We start from the raw sequence: 12665 nt of genomic DNA on the forward strand, positions 1-12665 counted from the left end.
TTTAACCAAGCAAGTAAAAGATCTGTACAATAAGAACTTCAAGACACTGAGGAAAGAAATTGAAGAAGACCTCAGAAGATGGAAAGATCTCCCATGCTCATGGATTGGCAGGATTAATATAGTAAAAATGGCCATTTTACCAAAAGCAATCTACAGATTCAATGCAATCCCCATCAAAATACCAATCCAATTCTTCAAAGACTTAGACAGAACAATTTGCAAATTCATCTGGAATAACAAAAAACCCAGGATAGCTAAAGCTATCCTCAACAATAAAAGGACTTCAGGGGGAATCACTATCCCTGAACTCAAGCAGTATTACAGAGCAATAGTGATAAAAACTGCATGGTATTGGTACAGAGACAGACAGATAGACCAATGGAATAGAATTGAAGACCCAGAAATGAACCCACACACCTATGGTCACTTGATTTTTGACAAAGGAGCCAAAACCATCCAATGGAAAAAAGATAGCATTTTCAGCAAATGGTGCTGGTTCAACTGGAGGGCAACATGTAGAAGAATGCAGATCGATCCATGCTAATACCCTGTACAAAGCTTAAGTCCAAGTGGATCAAGGACCTCCACATCAAACCAGACAAACTCAAACTAATAGAAGAAAAACTAGGGAAACATCTGGAACACATGGGCACTGGAAAAAATTTCCTGAACAAAACACCAATGGCTTACGCTCTAAGATCAAGAATCGACAAATGGGATCTCATAAAACTGGAAAGCTTCTGTAAGGCAAAGGACACTGTGGTTAGGACAAAACGGCAACCAACAGATTGGGAAAAGATCTTTACCAATCCTACAACAGATAGAGGCCTTACATCCAAAATATACAAAGAACTCAAGAAGTTAGACCGCAGGGAAACAAATAACCCTATTAAAAAATGAGGTTCAGAGATAAACAAAGAATTCACAGCTGAGGAATGCCGAATGGCTGAGAAACACCTAAAGAAATGTTCAACATCTTTAGTCATAAGGGAAATGCAAATCAAAACAACCCTGAGATTTCACCTCACACCAGTGCGATTGGCTAAGATCAAAAACTCAGGTGACAGCAGATGCTGGCGAGGATGTGGAGAAAGAGGAACACTCCTCCATTGTTGGTGGGATTGCAGACTGGTAAAACCATTCTGGAAATCAGTCTGGAGGTTCCTCAGAAAATTGGACATTGAACTGCCTGAGGATCCAGCTATACCTCTCTTGGGCATATACCCAAAAGATGCCTCAACATATAAAAGAGACACGTGCTCCACTATGTTCATCGCAGCCTTATTTATAATAGCCAGAAAATGGAAAGAACCCAGATGCCCTTCAACAGAGGAATGGATACAGAAAATATGGTACATCTACACAATGGAATATTACTCAGCTATCAAAAACAACGAGTTTATGAAATTCGTAGGCAACTGGTTGGAACTGGAAAATATCATCCTGAGTGAGCTAACCCAATCACAGAAAGACATGCATGGTATGCACTCATTGATAAGTGGCTATTAGCCCAAATGCTTGAATTACCCTAGATCCCTAGAACAAACGAAACTCAAGACGGATGATCAAAATGTGAATGCTTCACTCCTTCTTTAAATGAGGAAAAAGAATACCCTTGGCAGGGAAGGGAGAGGCAAAGATTAAAACAGAGACTGAAGGAACACCCATTCAGAGCCTGCCCCACATGTGGCCCATACATATACAGCCACCCAATTAAACAAGATGGATGAAGCAAAGAAGTGCAGACCGACAGGAGCCGGATGTAGATCGCTCCTGAGAGACACAGCCAGAATACAGCAAATACAGAGGCGAATGCCAGCAGCAAACCACTGAACTGAAAATAGGTCCTCTATTGAAGGAATCAGAGAAAGAACTGGAAGAGCTTGAAGGGGCTCGAGACCCCAAAAGTACAACAATGCCAAGCAACCAGAGCTTCCAGGGACTAAGCCACTACCTAAAGACTATACATGGACTGACCCTGGACTCTGACCCCATAGGTAGCAATGAATATCCTAGTAAGAGCACCAGTGGAAGGGGAAGCCCTGGGTCCTGCTAAGACTGAACCCCCAGCGAACTAGTCTATGGGGGGAGGGCGGCAATGGGGGGAGGGTTGGGAGGGGAACACCCATAAGGAAGGGGAGGGGGGAGGGGGATGTTTACCCGGAAACCGGGAAAGGGAATAACACTCGAAATGTATATAAGAAATACTCAAGTTAATAATAATAATAAAAAAAAAACCCTTAAAGAAATGTTCAACATTACTAGTCATCTCTGCAATGCAAATCAAAAGAACTTTGACATGTCATCTTATACAGTTAAGTATGTCCATGCTCAGTAAAACAAATCATAGATGATTGTAAGATGATTTAAGGAAAAGAAACCTCAATTGCTCGTGGGAAAACAAAGCTATTAGAGAAATCATTGTCTGAATGACAACATTCACACAATCCTCCCTGTCGTCTGACTTTTACAATTTTTCCACTGTCTAGTGAGAATATTCTGTGAGCCTTGCAGAGAAAAAAATGATTCTGATGTCCCATATACAGTTGCCCAGTTTCTTTTTTATCTTTATTTATTTGAGTATATCTTATTCACATTTTGGTTGTTATTCCCCTTGCCGATTTCCGGGCCAACATCCCCCTAGCTCCTTCCCCTCCCGTTCTATATTGGCTTCCCCTTCCCATCCTACCCCCATTACCACCCTCCCCAAACAGTCATGTTCACTGGGGATTCAGTCTTAGCAGGACCAAGGGCTTCCCCTTCCACTGGTGCTCTTATTAGGCTATTCATTGTTACCTATGATGTTGGAGCCCAGGGACAGTCCATGTATAGTCTTTGGGTAGTGGCTTAGTCCCTGGAAGCTCTGGTCGGTTGGCAATGTTGTTCATATGGGGTCTCGAGCCCCTTCAAGCTCTTCCAGTCCTTTCTCTGATTCCTTCAATGGGGGTCCCGTTCTCAGTTCAGTGGATTGCTGCTGGCATTCGCCTAGGTATTTGCTATATTCTGGGTGTGTCTCTCAGGAGCGATCTACATCTGGTTCCTGTCGGCCTGCACTTCTTTGCTTCATCCATCTTGTCTAATTGGGTGGCTGTATATGTATGGGCCATATGTGGGGCAGGCTCTGAATGGGTGTTCCTTCTGCCTCTGAAGTAAACTTGACCTCCCTATTCCCTGCCAAGGGTATTCTTGTTACCCTTTTAAAGAAGGAGTGAAGCGTTCAAATTTTGGTCATCCTTCTTGAGTTTCATGTGTTCTAGGCATCTAGGGTAATTCAAGCATTTGGGCTAATAGCCAATTATCAATGAGTGCATACCATGTGTGTTTTTCTGTGATTGGGTTACCTCACTCAGGATGATATTTTCCAGTTCCATCCATTTGCCTGTGAATTTCATAATGTCATTGTTTTTGATAGTTGAGTAATATTCCATTGTGTAGATGTACCACATTTTCTGTATCCATTCCTCTGTTGAAGGGCATCTGGGTTCTTTCCAGCTTCTGGCTATTATAAATAAGGACTCTATAAACATAGTGGAGCATGTCTCTTTGTTATATGTTGGGGCATCTTTTGGGTATATGCCCAAGGGAAGTATAGCTGCGACCTCAGGTTGTTCAATATCCAGTTTTCGGAGGAACCTCCAGACTGATTTCCAGAATGATTGTACCAGTCTGCAATCCCACCAACAATGGAGGAATGTTCCTCTCTCTCCACATCCTCGTCAGCCTCTGCTGTCACCTGAGTTTTTTATCTTAGCCATTCTGACTGGTGTGAGGTGGAATCCAGGGTTGTTTTGATTTGCATTTCCCTTATGACTAAAGATGTTGAACATTTCTTTAGTTGTTTCTCAGCCATTCTGCATTTCTCAGCTGTGAATTCTTTGCTTAGCTCTGAACCCCATTTTTAATAGGGTTATTTGTCTCCCTGCGGTCCAGCAGTTCAATTTTTGTTAAAATGCTCAACATCCAAAATTCCTTTCAAAATTCATATTTCTCTAAAATACCAAAATTATCTATAATATCTAAGAACCTTTATGTACCAAACATAGTCACTCTAAAACTCCAATTTTCATTAAAACTGAAAAGTTTATTTAAATGTTCAAACTTCTTAATTTATGGGTTCTATGTTTTCAAACTTAACTGGAATACTCTCTTACTTCTAATTGGAAATATCAGAGTCACAACATAGTTTAACATAGCAAAATGAAAGGGCAAACTGTGTAAGTAACTCATTTTAATGTTCCTCCAAATGGCTTGCAATAACTTCTTTAGCTCTGGCCTCTAACAGTAAATAAACACAGCTAGTCTCTTGGGCTCAGGCAGCTCTGCTTTATAGTTGGAGATGCTCTTGGTGATTGACTGGATCATAATGAGGACTCTAAAATTTTGCAATGCCCTGCTTCAACTTCACAGAGTGTTCATCATTACCTTCTGCTGGGCTTTCTTCAGGGACTCTGACACTGTGACTATGTGCCAATCCACAAATATTCCACACTGCTCCTTAAACCTTTGTTATTCTAGTGCAACTGGACTGAACTTTTACCAATACCTACCCCAGTCCTTTCTTTATGTATTCCAATCCTGCCATAGTGCTAAGCTTCAGATGCTCTTCATGAACCCCAGCATCCTTTCATAACCAGTAATATCGAGGTGACTCTTAAACAATACCAAGTCTGTCTGAGAGCATGAGTTGCAGCCTTGTCCTATTCTGAATTTCAGTTTCTGTGTGCTGACTCTGAAGTAAACAATCTTAGGTGATTTTCCCTCATACATGCTCATCTCTCTTAATGACAGCCCATTCTTAAACCCCAGCTGACCAGCGTCTTTTCTTGTAATAAAGAAAAACTTTTACTCTAGGGGTTCTTGTCTCATGGTATCAAAGCAACTTCTTCAGCACAAGATAACGAGACCCTACAGTTTTTAAAAATAAAACATGGCATAAATTGTTTTGAGAGAGACTTTGCTTCTCTCTGAAACTCCAGAAGGCAATCTCCATCATTTGTTCTGCTTGTTTCTATATTTCCATTATAACCTAGTAACCGTTCTAACTCAAAGAAACAAAGTCATTCTGCAGTTCTCCATAGAAATTGTTAACATTTGTCACAGAAAAGATAACAGAGAGATACCAATACCTGATATATCTTTTAACCCCTTTGATCAAACACTATGAACACAATAAACTTGATGAGAAAGGAGTTTACCTCATTTTACAAATCTCAGCCTATACTCCATTACTGAGGAGCAGAAATCAAGCATGGAAAAAAGTTGGAGGCAGGAAAAGATCCCTGCAAGATAAAGGAGTGTTGTTTAACTGCCTTCTTCGTCATGGCTTTTTCAGCCTTCTTATCTATACAACTCAGACATGATGTCTTGGAGAAGAGGAAGTGACTTTGGATTGAAACTTTCGAAACTAATCACCACTAAAGAAAATACATTATAGATTCTTCTTTAAGGAAACTGATGGATGTGTTTTCTCAGTTCAAATTCTCTCCTCTGAGTTTGTCAGATCCTGTTTCAAATTACAACAATAAGTTTTAATCACTGAAAGGTAAGAAATTTAAGCATGTAAAAGGTGTGGGGAATTAATCCATAGAGAGTAGATGTGGAGAAAGACATTTACAAGATCTGTGATGTTTTGTGAAGACTTCTCTGCTTTCTCTCGGAAATTTTGATCTTTCCTTCTTTCATGTAACTTGGTCATCACTGACTCTTTCAGTTATCTAATGTATTGTAGCCTCTTCAAGCTGTTAAGGAGTTTGAGAACAGCAGGGAAAATATTTTTACAATATCATATGACAATCCAAATGATAAAAATACCACACTGAGGTAAATACCAAAAGTGGTGTGAAGCAATCCAACCTGAAAGTGCGGTGTCTGTATGTGCCACAAGTGTTACAGTTTTTAAAGATTCACATGTGCCTTTTAAGGTCATGAAGCAAAAGAAAAGTTTTAATGTTATCTCTGAAGTAAATTGCTGATCCCTATATCTGGGAAACATTTAATGCACGCATGTAATTTTTGTACTCTTGAAGCAAATACAGAAATGGTTTCAGGACATCTTTGATGCATTGGGAATGTCTTTTAGCCTCAAATATATAGAAAATTTCACAACTCTGGAGTGATTAGCCTAAATTTGAACTTCTTTTCATAAAAGAAAACCAGAATTTTTGGATGTTCCTTTAGTTCAGCTCTGTACGATGTTCTATTCATGGCAACTATTGTTGACTAACAGAGAGTCTTTGGTAGGACATAAGTTTTCCATAAGTTCAGATGCATAATTTTCCTCATGAAAGGAGGGGAGTGTAATTCATGACTTCAAAGTTTCAAGAGCTATTAACTGAGAAGAAAAAATCTCATAGAAACTGTGGTGCTTTGTCATAGTAACTAGCTGCATTTCAATTTTAGTTTCAAATGTGTAGTCTGGAAAAAAAGAAAAACTGAGGAGTCATCACCTTACCTAAAAATTATTTTATTATTTTATTTATTTACATTTCAAATACTGTCCCTCTTCTTGATTCTCCCTCCACAAGACTCCCACACAATCCTCCCTCCCCTTTACCTCTAAGAGAGTGCTCCCACATCCACCTAACCATACATTCCTACCTCACTCATCTAGCCTCTCCCTTTTCTGAGGCATCAAGGCTCCACAGGACAAAGTGCATATCATCCCACCTAGATCAGACCAGGCATCTCTTTGGATTGTGACATAGTCTCCTAGGTCTGATTAGTTGCTACTGTTATTCTTCCTATGGGGTTGCATTCCCCTTCAGTTCCTTCAGTCCTTCCTGTAACTCTTCAATAGATGCTCTCAGAGACCAGCTGTGCCAGGCACAGCTTGGCATCTGCAATAGTGTCAGAATTTTGTGTCTGCATGTGGGATTTATCCCAAGTTGGGGTGGTCCCTGGATGGCCTGTACTTTACTCTCTGCTCCATGTTTTTGTCCCTGAATTTCTTTTAGACAGGAACTATTCTGGGTCAAAATATGTGAGATAGATGGGTAACCATGTCCCTCAATTGGGGATCATGTCTATCTACTGGAGATGGTCTCTTGGGCATTTCAGCTGAGGTCATCCCAATTGGGTCCTAGGAGCCTCTGACATCCTTGGTGTCTGGAATTTTCTACTGCTTTGCACCCTTCCTCCACTCAAACTGCTACATATTTCTATTCATTCTCCTGGCCCTCTAGTCCTCTATCCTGGCTCCCACCATACCTGATCATACTTCTCCTTTTCCCTCCCCAACCCATCTCCTAGGAAGGTCCCTCCCTTCCTCTGCCTCCTGTGATTATTTTGTTTCCAATCTAAGTGGAATTGAACCATCTACACATGGGTCTTCTTATTAATATTCATGTGTTCTATGAATCATAAATTTTCTTAACTTTTAAGCTAAAATCCACCTATCAGTGAGTACATACCATGTACTTTGGGGTCTGGATTACCTCAGTCCATTTGCCTGAAAAATTTGTGAAGTCCTCGTTTTTAATAGCTAAGTGGCATTCTATATTGTGTGAACGTACCACATTTTCTATATTACTCTTCCAATGAGGAACATCTGAGTTGGTAACAGCTTCTATTTGTTAAATAAGGCTGCTATGAACATAGTGGAACATGTGTTCTTGTTATACAGTAGAGCGTCTTTTGGGTATATTCCCAGGAGGTTTATACCTGAGTCTTCATGTAGAAGTATTTCTTATTTTCTCAGGAACCTCTAGATTGATTTCCAGAGTGGTTATACAAGTTTACAATCCCACACACAATAGCCTTTTTAAATTATGTTATTCCTACCATCCAGGAGCATGGGAGATCTTTCTATCTTCTGATGTCTTCTTCAAATTCTTTCTTCAGTTACTTGAAGTTCTGTCATACAGATCTTTCATTTGCTTGGTTATAGTTACATCAAGATACTTTGTATTATTTATCACTTTTGTGAAGGGTATTCCTTTTCCTGATTTTTGTCTCACTTCATTTATTCATTGTAGTGAGAAAGGCTACTGAATAATTTGAGTTAATTTTATATCTTGCCAACATCTTGAAGTTGTTTATCAGCTACAGGAGATGTCTAGTCAAATTTTGGGGGTCGCTTGTGTATACTATAATATCATCTGCAAATACTGATTTCCTTCTTTCCAATTTGTATCGCTTTGACCTCCTTTTGTTCTGTAATTTCTCTAGCTAGAACTATAAGTACTATATTGAATAAATAGGGATAGACTGGTCAACCTTGTCTCGGATTTTAGTGGGATTGCTTCAAATTTCTCTCCATTTAACTTGATGATGGCTAAGTTATCATTAAATAGAGAGTTGTTCTGCTTCCTTGAGTATATGGGTATTCTGTTGTTTTCTGTTGTTATTAAAGACCCTCCTTAGTCAGTAGTGATCTGATAGGATGTGTGGGATTGTTTCAATCTTTTTGTATCTGTTGAAGCTTGTTTTGAGGCCAATTATCTTGTCAATTTTGGAGAAGGTACCACGAAGTTCTAAGAAGAAGGTATAGTCTTTTTTAGAGTAAACAGTTTTTTAGATATCTGTTAAATACATTTGGTTCATAACTTCTGTTAGTTTCACTCTGTCTCTGTTTAGTCTCTATTTCAATGGTCTGTCCATTGATGACACTGAAGTGTTAAAGTCTCTGACTAATAGTGTGTGAGGTTCTATGTATGTTTTGAGCTTTAGTAAAGTTTCTTTTACGAATGTGAGTTTCTTTGCATTCTGACCATAGTTGTTGAGAATTGAAGTACTTCATCTGGGTAGATTTTTTTCTTTGATGAGTCAAAACTGTCCTTTCTCAACTCTTTTGATAAATTTTGGTTAAATGTCTAATTTGTTGAATATTAAAATGGTTAATCTCACTTGTATCTTTTTTTGACATTTTATTTATTTTTTTTATTAACGAGTATTTCTTATATACATTTCGAGTATTATTCCCTTTACCGGTATCCGGGCAAACATCCCCCTCCCCCCTCCCCTTCCTTATGGGTGTTCCCCTCCCAACCCTCCCCCCATTGGCGCCCTCCCCCCACCAGTATAGTTCACTGGGGGTTCAGTCTTAGCAGGACCCAGGGCCTCCATTCCACTGGTGCTCTTACTAGGATATTCATTGCTACCTATGAGGTCAGAGTTCAGGGTCAGTCCATGTATAGTCTTTAGGTAGTGGCTTAGTCCCTGGAAGCTCTGGTTACTTGGCATTGTTGTACATATGGGGTCTCGAGCCCCTTCAAGCTCTTCCAGTTCTTTCTCTGATTCCTTCAACGGGGGTCCTATTCTCAGTTCAGTGGTTTGCTGCTGGAATTCGCCTCTGTATTTGCTGTATTCTGGCTGTGTCTCTCAGGAGCAATCTACATCCGGCTCCTGTCAGTCTGCACTTCTTTGCTTCATCCATCTTGTCTAATTGGGTGGCTGTATATGTATGGGCCACATGTGGGGGAGGCTCTGAATGGGTGTTCCTTCAGTCTCTGTTTTAATCTTTGCCTCTCTCTTCCCTGCCAAGGGTATTTTGTTCCCCTTTTAAAGAAGGAGTGAAGCATTCACATTTTGATCATCCGTCTTGAGGTTCATTTGTTCTAGGCATCTAGGGTAATTCAAGCATTTGGGCTAATAGCCACTTATCAATGAGTGCATACCATGTATGTCTTTCTGTGATTGGGTTAGCTCACTCAGGATGATATTTTCCAGTTCCAACCATTTGCCTACGAATTTCATAAAGCCGTTGTTTTTGATAGCTGAGTAATATTCCATTGTGTAGATGTACCATATTTTCTCTATCCATTCCTCTGTTGAAGGGCATCTGGGTTCTTTCCAGAATCTGGCTATTATAAATAAGGCTGCAATGAACTTAGTGGAGCACGTGTCTTTTTTATATGTTGGGGCATCTTTTGGGTATATGCCCAAGAGAGGTATAGCTGGATCCTCAGGCAGTCCAATGTCCAATTTTCTGAGGATCCTCCAGACTGATTTCCAGAATGATTGTACCAGTATGCAATCCCACCAACAATGGAGGAGGGTTCCTCTTTCTCCACATCCTCGCCAGCATCTGTTGTCCCCTGAGTTTTTGATCTTAGCCATTCTCACTGGTGTGAGGTGAAATCTCAGGGTTGTTTTGATTTGCATTTCCCTTATGACTAAAGATGTTGAACATTTCTTTAGGTGTTTCTCAGCCATTTGGCATTCCTCAGCTGTGAATTGTTTGTTTATCTCTGAACCCCATTTTTTAATAGGGTTATTTGTTTCCCTGCGGTCTAACTTCTTGAGTTCTTTGTATATTTTGGATATAAGGCCTCTATCTGTTGTAGGATTGGTAAAGATCTTTTCCCAATCTGTTGGTTGCCGTTTTGTCCTAACCACAGTGTCCTTTGCCTTACAGAAGCTTTGCAGTTTTATGAGATCCCATTTGTCGATTCTTGATCTTAGAGCGTAAGCCATTGGTGTTTTGTTTAGGAAATTTTTTCCAGTTCCCATGTGTTCCAGATGCTTCCCTAGTTTTTCTTCTATTAGTTTGAGTGTGTCTGGTTTGATGTGGAGGTCCTTGATCCACTTGGACTTAAGCTTTGTACAGGGTGATAAGCATGGATCGATCTGCATTCTTCTACATGTTGACATCCAGTTGAGCCAGCACCATTTGCTGAAAATGCTATCTTTTTTCCATTGGATGGTTTTGGCTCCTTTGTCAAAAATCAAGTGACCATAGGTGTGTGGGTTCATTTCTGGGTCTTCAATTCTATTCCATTGGTCTATCTGTCTGTCTCTGTACCAATACCATGCAGTTTTTATCACTATTGCTCTGTAATACTGCTTGAGTTCAGGGATAGTGATTCCCCCTGAAGTCCTTTTATTGTTGAGGATAGCTTTAGCTATCCTGGGTTTTTTGTTATTCCAGATGAATTTGCAAATTGTTCGGTCTAAGTCTTTGAAGAATTGGATTGGTATTTTGATGGGGATTGCATTGAATCTGTAGATTGCTTTAGAGTTGATCCATCTAGTAATTTCTGTAGGACTGTATTAGTAGAAATATATATTTTAAATATGGTTTTCTCATAGAATATCTTGTCTTTTTCATCTATGGTGATTGAGAGTTTACAATTACAATTCTTTCTTTGTTCTGAGCATTTAGTGTTTTGATTATTATGTGATGGGAGGATTTTCTTTACTTCTTTTGGAATTTCTAATTTCTTTAGTTTTTCCTTTTCTTTTAATGGATATTTTCTTTATTTACATTTGAAATGTTATCCCCTTTCCTGGTTTACCCTCCAGAAACCTCCTATCCCATCCTCCTAACCCTGCTTCTATGAGTGTGCTCCCCCACCCTCCTGCCCTGGTATTTTCCTACATTGGGAATTTACAAATTTACATTGTGTCCTGTGTTTTCTGGATGTTTGGGGTTAATAGTTTTTTGCATTTTATGTTTTCTTTGACTGATGTGTCAATATCTTCTTTGATACCTTCTACACTTGAGATTCTTCTCTGTCATGTATTCTGTAGCTCCTGATCTCTTTTCTAAGTTGTCCACCTCCCAGGTTGCCTTCTTTTGTAATTTCTTTATTGTATCTATTTCCATTTTTAGGACTTGGACTATTATTTTCAATTTGCTCATGTGTTTGATTGTGTTTTTCCTATATTTCTTTATGGATTAGTTTCCTCTTTCAGTACTTATACCTGTTTGCCAGTGTTGTGTATTTCTTTAAGGGAGTTATTTATGTCCTCCTAAAGGATTCTATAATCTTTATGAGATGGGAGTTTTGGTCAGAATCCTGTGATTCAGGTGTGTATAAGGTATCCAGGGCTTGCTGTAGTATGGTAACTGGGTCCTGATGGTGCCAAGTTTCTTTGGCTTCTGTTGCTTATGTCCTTGTGCTTGCCTCTTGCAATCTTGTTATTTCTGGTGATAACTGGTCTGGTTGTCTTGGACTGGAGCCTGTCCATTCTTGTAGGCAAGATAAGCTATGTGAGCTGGATTAGAGCAGGTCCTCTGGGAGGTAGACAGTGCTGTCTCTGTTTAGGGTCACCTCCTATGTCCTTGGTTAGGGAAGACTTACTGGGAGACAGGAAAGATGTATCCCTACTTACAGTAGACCTTCTGAGGGACATATAGGCTTTGGGGTGTGGGAGAGAGTCAAGAACACTCATTCTACCCTGGATGGAGTTGCAGAGTGGAAGGAAGATGTGTCTCTGGCAGGTTGGATAGGTCCTGTGACCTCTGGGCTCCCCGTAGTCCCAGCTGCTCACAGACTGTCAAATAAAGCTGTTGTTACCATGTGTCTATAAATAAACTTTTAAAATATTTTAAATATTTTTAAATATTTTGAATATTTATACTGAAGTGTTTGAGCCATTTCTCTTCCCTATTTAACTCCTCACCAATATTTCATAAACCATTACAGTAACAGTTATTTGCTCACCAAGTTGATTTCATGTTACCCAAATGAGTTCATTCATCAGTTCCCTGTCAGTAATATGTAGGTTATCATTCATGTCGCCCCAAGTATTCTATGTTATAGCAATTTCTTTTACTGAAAGAAAATGAAGGAAGAAAGATATACGGATTGGTCTACAGAGGTACAATATTTGCTACCATTTTCATTATCCAGGAGAGGACTATTTTTTGCAAGATAATGGAGAAGGAAATTATGCAATTAAGATCTTATTATGAAACTAAAGGCTTTGAACAGTTCTATCAA

The sequence above is a fragment of the Rattus norvegicus genome, chromosome 1, assembly GCF_021556685.1.
Source record: "Rattus norvegicus strain SHRSP/BbbUtx chromosome 1, alternate assembly SHRSP_T2T, whole genome shotgun sequence".
NCBI lineage: Eukaryota > Metazoa > Chordata > Mammalia > Rodentia > Muridae > Rattus > Rattus norvegicus.